This window comes from Rhipicephalus sanguineus, chromosome 7, assembly GCF_013339695.2.
Source record: "Rhipicephalus sanguineus isolate Rsan-2018 chromosome 7, BIME_Rsan_1.4, whole genome shotgun sequence".
Lineage (NCBI taxonomy): Eukaryota > Metazoa > Arthropoda > Arachnida > Ixodida > Ixodidae > Rhipicephalus > Rhipicephalus sanguineus.
Window position 1 is genome coordinate 57,138,608 of NC_051182.1, and position 8,168 is coordinate 57,146,775.

Consider the following 8,168-nt stretch of genomic DNA (forward strand, 5'->3'; position numbering starts at 1 on the left):
AAGCACCAGCGTGGCACTGTGGTGGTATATTCACTAAAACGCGTTCTTGGGCTAGTTGGTGCATGGTCTGACAAAAATTTGGAGGCACAAAGGAAGAAGGACAAGAAATGACAGGACTGGTGCCAAACTAACAACTGTTTTATTCGAAAGAACATTGCATTCCAGGTAGGTTCACGCGCATGCGCGAGTCACATTGACAGTCACAGTAACAGAATGACAACCTAATTTGAGTTATCAAACCTTGTCTAAAAGTGCAATTCGTTGCGATATAAGTTCAAGGAAGGCACACTAACACAGAAGGGTGCCCAATGTGTTAGTGTGCCTTCCTTGAGCTTGGGGACTCGTTTCCCTTTAAAGATTATTGCTTTATGATTATTTTTTTTTCTGCCGTTTAACGTCCCAAAACCACGATATGATTATGAGAGACGCCGTAGTGGAGGGCTCCGGAAATTTCGACCACCTGGGGTTCTTTAACGTGCACCTAAATCTAAGTACACGGGCCTCAAACATTTTCGCCTCCATCGAAAATGCAGCCGCCGCGGCCGGGATTCGATCCCGCGACCTTCCGGTCAGCAGCCGAGCGCCATAACCACTAGACCACCGTGGCGGGGTTGCTTTATGATCAGTAAAGTATGTTGCCAAGGGATCATCGATGATGGGACGCAATGGAAAGTTCGAGAAGGCAACATCGATACAGGTGCCCCTGATGGTGGTGGGACGTTTGCAGTCGTACGATACGCATCGGAGAGCGTAACGTGCCGGAGAGCGTAACCATTGCCGCCTTATTTCTAAATTATGTGGCCTCCGATTAGACTCCATCACTTTATCATGACTCCAAAATTTTCTTTACCTTCGCAAGCAGTTCACAACCGTTAATAATTCTCTCTCTCCCACTTCCTATGTCTCTTCTGGCGTCCCACAGGGGAGCGTTCTTGGCCCATTACTTTTCCTTATCTACATCAACGACCTCCTAAGTAACATTTCATCAAATATCAGAATCTTCGCTGATGACTGCATGCTTTACAGACCCATAAACTGTCCTAACGATCACTTCATCCTTCAAGATGATCTTAATACTATCTCTAACTGGTGTAACACTTGGCTCATGAACCTAAATACTAATAAATGTAAATTTGTTTCCTTTGGACGTAAACAAGTCATTTCTAACTTTACCTATCATATACAAAGCGACAGGCTCTCCCGGGCAACTTCCTGTAAATATCTTGGTGTCCACCTTACACCAGGACTTTCCTGGCTTGAACACATCGGTGCTGTATGTGCAAAGGCCTCCAAAACATTAGGCTATTTGCGCTGAAACCTTCGTCATTGTCCCTCTAACGTTCGCAAACTGTCCTACCTAACTTTTGTCCGTCCGAAACTTGAATATGCCTCATCTGTTTGGTCCCCGTCCGCTCATTATCACATTAACATGCCAATTCAAAAGAGAGCTGCACGTTACATTTCGAGAATCTACTGCCACCATTTCAGTGTGACGCAGCTTAAACTCAATTATTCATTACAACCATTATGTGTTCGCCGTCAAGTGTTATGTCCATATCATAAGTACGTCTACAATAACAAAACATCGTCGTTGTAACTTGAACGCCCCCTCTACACATCACGCAGGTTACATAATCATCTCAGCTTCACCCGCTTCTTTGGTAACACAAACGCGTTTAACACATCAGCACTACCCCAAGCCATCAGCATGTGGAATGATCTTCCCGATGATATCGCCTCTAATAGTAACCCTAACGCGTTTCGGCAGAAACAAGATATACATTTTCACGGTGTAGAGTTGTAAGTTTTTTTTCGTTTTTTTTTCATCGAACATTCAAACTTTTATATTGTCAAGTGTTGCGCTCTATTTTGATTAACGTGCTGTAATCTGCGATTTGTGTACTATTGAATTACAATGACTCATTGCATTGTTAATTTTATTACGAAGTATTTTTTCGTTATTATTATTAACCTGCACTGTAGCTTTGTTCATTGTGAGATTTTGTTCATTATCTGATTTCACTGCAACCCCCCTTACTCAATGCCTTCGGGCCTGTATGGTATATTCAATAAATGAATAAATAAAAAAAATCATGCGTTGGCTGGTTATTGGCAAGGCGAGATCTTCCCGAGCTGCTGCTGCGTTGGGAGCCCGTCGCGCTGCTGCCGTTCATGCTGCCGAGCGGCAACGAAGAGTGTTTGAACTCCCGGCGAAGAGAAAGGAAGCAAGCCAAATGAGAGGTGCGATCCTCGAGCAGTCACCTAACTAGCGCTTGCACCGAGTGTGGTGTGTGCCGCCTTGAGCGGCGGCGCCATGTAGTGAGCATTCTTGAAATCACCGGAGAGAGCGCAGCTGCGCCGAGCGTGGTGTGTGCCGCCGACGGTCACGCAGTGTGAGGACAAGGCGCGAGCATAAGAAGCTTGGCGAGCAAGCTCCTAAAAGAGGGCGCAATCTGTAAGCTGCCACTGTCATGGCGGAAGCTCCATTTTGATGCTCCATTTTTATGCGAAGCATCTACGCGCGACCCTACCTCCCGTGTGAGACACCGTCCACTCTAGTTACCGCTCATCCCGCTAGAGGCGGTTCTCAAGGAATTTCTTGAGAAGAAATCTGTCACACAAACAGGGCGGGGTGATGATTGAGTAGAAGCTTCCAGGATTATTTTATGCTGACGATATTGTCTTATTTGCTGACAGTCGAGAGGATATACAGCAGCTGGCGTATATATGCGGAAGGGAATGGGAAGCTCTAGGACTAGGATTTAGTGCAGGGTGTCGGAACGAAATGTTTTTCTTTTCGGTTTTAATTTCGTTCCACCGCAGAAAGTTCCGTTCCGTTTCTGTTCGGGATCGAACAAAAATGTTTCGTAACGGTTCGTAACCGGTTTTTTTTGTATACAAAAATTTGAAGTAACGGTAACCATAAAAAACAGTGGATTTGCGATGTAGTTACTTTCCCTCCTCTGAAGAAAGTGGGACAAATGTAAAACACGTTCTTCAGAGGAGTGGAAGTAACTGTACCACGAATTCCTACCAACCAGCACAAACCAGTATTAATTTCAAAGTGTTAGTATTTATTTTCTCAAAAGAAAAACAGGAACTTTTTTAGCGGCTCAATGCTTTGTGTCAAGGGAGAGAGTGAGCACGATCTCAGGAGCAGCACGTCATTGAGTGCACATGTACTCTCTGATGTGCGAGACCGCTGTTCTGATAGAAAGATAGCCAGGCCTGCGCGACATACGCAGCACAGCCACAACGAAAGCTGGAAGAGCGGACTTTGTAGAGCCCAGTGTAGAGTCTCTTGGGACAACTAATACAAGTACACATGCAAGGTACCCACTACTCCATAAATCATCGCAATTTTTCTGAATTGGCGAAGTTCCCACTATGCCATTTTTCGTTATTCTTCGGAGAATCGTGGTACCCGCTACACATCTGTAAGGCATAATGTGCAGTTTGTGCTGTGGCTGACGATGATGAAGTATTATGGCTGGGGAGCTTGCAGTGGGTGGGAAGCAGTGTTGCGTAATGGGCGCCTCCATTCCATTCCATTCCATTCCGGGGAATTAGAACTTGCCGCAATTCCATTCCTTTCAATTCCTTGGACTGAAAATTACAGCATATCTACGGGTGAATGATGAAGAGCTTGGGCGAAGCTCCTGAAGCAATCATGGTTACACCGTGAATTGTTCAGTGGTTTCGCACAGCAGTAATCAAAGCGATACGCCGCTTTGATTACTGCACGCCATCTAGCGCTCAGGGTGCCGCTGCTTCTTTTTATCTTTTTTTTATAGAATCACCAGGTGATTCTATAAGGAGCTTCGCCCCTAAAAAAACTTAGCCCATTCGCACTCTGGGAATGGCCGGGCAGCTCAATTCCATTCCTGCAATTCTTCAACGTAGTAAAGCCATCTTTATAGTTTTATCGAGTTAAGAATGAACGACCCATAAAGCTGATGTCATCAGATGCATTAAGAACTGCAAAAGTACGCAAAACACGTTACCAAGGTTGAGGGATAGTAGTTTGGTGACGTATCTCGTGCAGTACAACCACCATACTAATTCGCATAGGGGCAGCTCTCCTGCTACCTATATTATTTGCATGGTCAGCGTGTTTGAACGAATGGTGATGTGTTAATATTGTTTAAGCTTAAACGTGTTAGTGCTAAAATGACGACATAGCGTATTTTTTTGCTGTAAAAGTAGTATTCAAGAAAACTAAGCAGTTTTGCCACGCGTCTGGAACGGTCGTGAATATCGAGAAAACTAAGATTTGGTTAATGCGGAACAAAACGTTCTAGATCTGCTGGTACTATTTGGAACAGTGCACCGCTTGGGTACTTTGTGCCTCTGCATCGAATACGGAACGCTGGGTCGCACTACTCGTCAGCACTCACGCTTGTCTATCACGCCTCGCAAGCATTGATGGGGTGAGGGGAACTTTCTGTATTCGCCTGTGCGCAGATATGCAATGTCTTCCTTGTCGCAAAGTTTATTTACGTGTGTCAGGTACTAAACTGCTCGTGAGATAAAGATCAGCCTGTGCTTAGAGTATTCACCACTTTCGTGGGGGGGGGGGTATCAATGGCAACCAACCCGCAGAAATAATTTGTTTTCTCCCTTCTCTATCTGCTGCGATAATAGATTTGTTTGTATACTAACTTATACCTCGGTTGGTAGTAGGCGCTTTGCTTATAAATGTACCGTGCTTGTAATTAGCCAAGCCATTTTAAAAATACTGCTTTATTGTTAGTTTCGAGGCTCTGACTTACTAATGTTTGATTTTTGTAAAACAGGACGTAGAAGAAAACGTGCCCTTTTTTCGGAAAAAAAGACGTAATTCTATTCTCATTCCATTCCATGCAAACGGTGCTTAATTCCATTCTCATTCCATTCCTCCAAGCGTTGTTTCCGTTCCATTCCGGGGTCGCGAAAATGTGGAGTTATTCCGGGGTCATTCCAATTCTGGTGGGGCAACTCCGCAACGCTGGAGGGAAGCATTAAAGCACATACTCTTTGCGCTATTAGCATTGTCTGATAATCAGATGTTATTTTCATTTTCTGCCACGCTATATTACATATGTAAACGTGATTCCTTGCCCGACATGACGCCTGTATAGAGCATTTTTGCGAAGGAGTTACAAGCACCAGCGGGGCACTCTGGTGAAAGACCTGACTTCCACACACAGGGCGCGGGTTAAAACCACATCCGATGCTAGAAATTTGTTTCTCATTTAACTTTTACAGCGAAAGCTGTTATCAGATCATTTCACCGGCCGTTTTTGGCGCCGTAGTTGTCCGCCGCCGCCGCCGCCGGTGTCCGTAACCAGTATCGCTCGAAATACGAAAAAAAGACGAAATAAGAAAAAAATTCCAGGATGGAACGAGGTTCGAACCTGGGCCCTCTGCGTGGGAGCCCAGTATTCAACCTCTGAGCCATGCCAGTGCTTGAAACTGCTTTGCAAAAAGGTCCTATACAGGCTTCATGTCGGGAAGCAACCACATTAGCATATGTAATATAGCGTGGAAGAAGAGTAACATAAGCACCAAGCGTCGCACAACGCGAATTCTGTAACCAGGCGTCACACAATGCAAATTGCGCAACGAGTAGGTTGTTGAATGCTTCCAACCCATTACAAAGGGCTCTGCCATAATTCTTCATCGTCATCAGGCACAGCATCAAAAAAGTGCGCATAATGCCTTAAACGCGTTTAGCAGGTACCAACGCTCTCCGTAGAATGACGAAAAATGGCACAGTGCCTGCTGCCCTACATCGCAAAAATTACAATGTTTTATAGCGTAGTGGGTTCATCGCAAGTGCACTTGTATTGGTTGCCAAGGAAGCCCATAAGCGCATGATCCATTTCCTCGGGGTCTCAGTAAAGTTCTTCGCCCCCCCCCCCTACCCCCGGTCTCTCTCCCATGACAACGTATGCTATACAGCATGACGGGAGAGAGAAATAGCGACCGGGCGTCACACAATGCAAATTACATAACTGGTGGGCCGTTTAAAGATTCCAACCCATTACAAAGGGCTGAGCCATAATTCTTCATCGTCATCAGTCGTCGCGTCAACAAAGTACACATAATGCCTTACAGACGTGTAGCTGGTGCCTCGCTTCTCCGCAGAATGACGAATAATGGCTTAGTAGGTGCTTCCCAACTTCACAAAAATTGTGATTTATGGCGTAGTGGGTACCTTTCTACTGTACTTGTATTGTAGCCCCAAGAGAGCTTAACGGGCTCTAGAAACGCCGCTCTTCCAGCTTTCGCTGTGACTGTGCTGCGGTTTCTGCGCAGGCCTGGCGTTTTTTCCTATATCACGCGATAGCGGTCATGGACACCGGCGGCGGCGGGCAACTACGGTGCCAAAGTCAGCTGCTCTGATCTCATAACAGCTTTCGCTGTAACAAACTTCAGCGCCGACAATGCCTTCTCCACTTTGGCCTGCGTGACAGGCGCGCGAAAGTGCACTTGCGTTAACCCATTAGCGCCCAGCGTACTTTACAAAGTACACTTCATTTTTTTGGAATAGAAAATACACTATTTAATATTATATTTTTTCTGATTAGCATTTTTGATGCTAAAGGTTGCAGCAAGACACTCCTAATCGAACCTATTGACTCAGGTCAATTGTTTCTGTGCTACGAGTTGTTAAACTTTTGGAAAACGAGCGCCCATCGAACGCACGGGGCGACTACTACGGTTTCTCAAATAATTTATGGTTTCACACTGTATATATTGAAAAAACAGATTGGTTGTGCTTCAGAAGGAACAATATAATCACGGCGAAGCGCAAGAATACGCTGTAGTGCACAGTTTTGCTCTGAGGGGTAATCAAATGTTGGTGTACTTTTTGTAGTACACTGGGCCTTTGTGAGAGCTTACATGTGCATTGCGTTGTAGGTTGCCTCAGAGATCAAACCAGGTATTTTCTTCAGAAGAATGCCGTTTTTACGGTCATTTGAGACTCTGGAGACTGCAACAGATAACGGCAGGGATATACGAGAGCCTCTTCGTGAAGTAATTGTCACTCCCAAACAGCTGAGGAGGAGGGGGAACACGGCTGTGCGAATGAATGCCTTCTGCCTGATCGAACGAAAGAAATCGGGAAGGCTGCTTCTGTTTTGATCCGGGAAACGAGTTTCTTTTCGTAAAGGGCAAAGACAATAGCATAGTTGCTATGGCGATGAAATATGACACAGTCGAGCCACTACGCTCTCTAAGCAGATGATCATCAACTCAAAAGAAAAACGTAGTGCCATCACGAAACATCGTCAGCAGCTAGAGAAATATTGGCATGGGAAAGATTCGCCTCCACAATCAAGCTGCGTATAACTTCACAATTTTCATTGGTCGGAAAATGAGATGGAAGCACCTATTTACACAGATCATCAACATTGGTGCACTGAATGCATAGAGGATCTGCCAACCTACTGGAGGTTAGCAGACCCTCTATGCGTCGACTGATGTCATTCACCTGCACACTTGCAAGACACTACCTGTGCCGTGTACACAACAGAACTATCAAGAGGTCTTCCGTGTCCAGTGTGCCTGCCATTCCCCTCCGTCCATATGGGCATTTCACAAGTAGATTGAAAAACGGTTGAAGTGCACTGTCTGTGATAAATAGAAATGATGCTGCGAAAAGTATGGTGCAACGCTTTGCATGATGCGTCGCTGCTTCGACAAGTTGCATGTGCCAAAACAACTTTGGTATTAGTGTGGAAAGGGCCAAGCATGCTGGCTATTCGTGTGCCGAGCCAGCTTGCATTGCTACGCAAGAGCCCAGCGTACTTTCTAAAGTACAGTATCATAACTTCTGAAGGAAAAGTCGTAACGCTGTGAAACTTGCCAGATGCTTTTGTCTACTGTAGTTAGATAAGTGCGCGAAATTTCAATTACATTCAACAAATAGTTTTTGCTTGGGCCTTTATGGGTCAATATAAACATCTCTGGTCGCCACTCTTTTCATTTTTCGCACAATTTCAACATATCTTTGCTTTGGAATTCATGCCTGAGCTGAGTTGTTCCGGACTGCGAAGTTTTCTTGTGAACCGAAAAACGATTGAAAAAATTCCGGTTTCACTCCGGAACGAAATAATAGACAAAGTTTCGGTTACGCTTTAGTGCCGGTCAATAATATCGTTTTTTTCGTTTTTTGCTTT

At 45.1% G+C, this 8,168-nt stretch overlaps 1 non-coding gene across 1 annotated transcript; it reads right to left on the minus strand.

Annotated features, from left to right (window-relative positions):
• Positions 1-534: 534 nt before the first annotated feature.
• Positions 535-607, minus strand: Trnas-gcu (transfer RNA serine (anticodon GCU)). The gene has a single exon. It is a non-coding gene; the product is annotated as a tRNA-Ser (tRNA).
• Between the last annotated feature and the right edge of the window lie 7,561 nt (positions 608-8,168).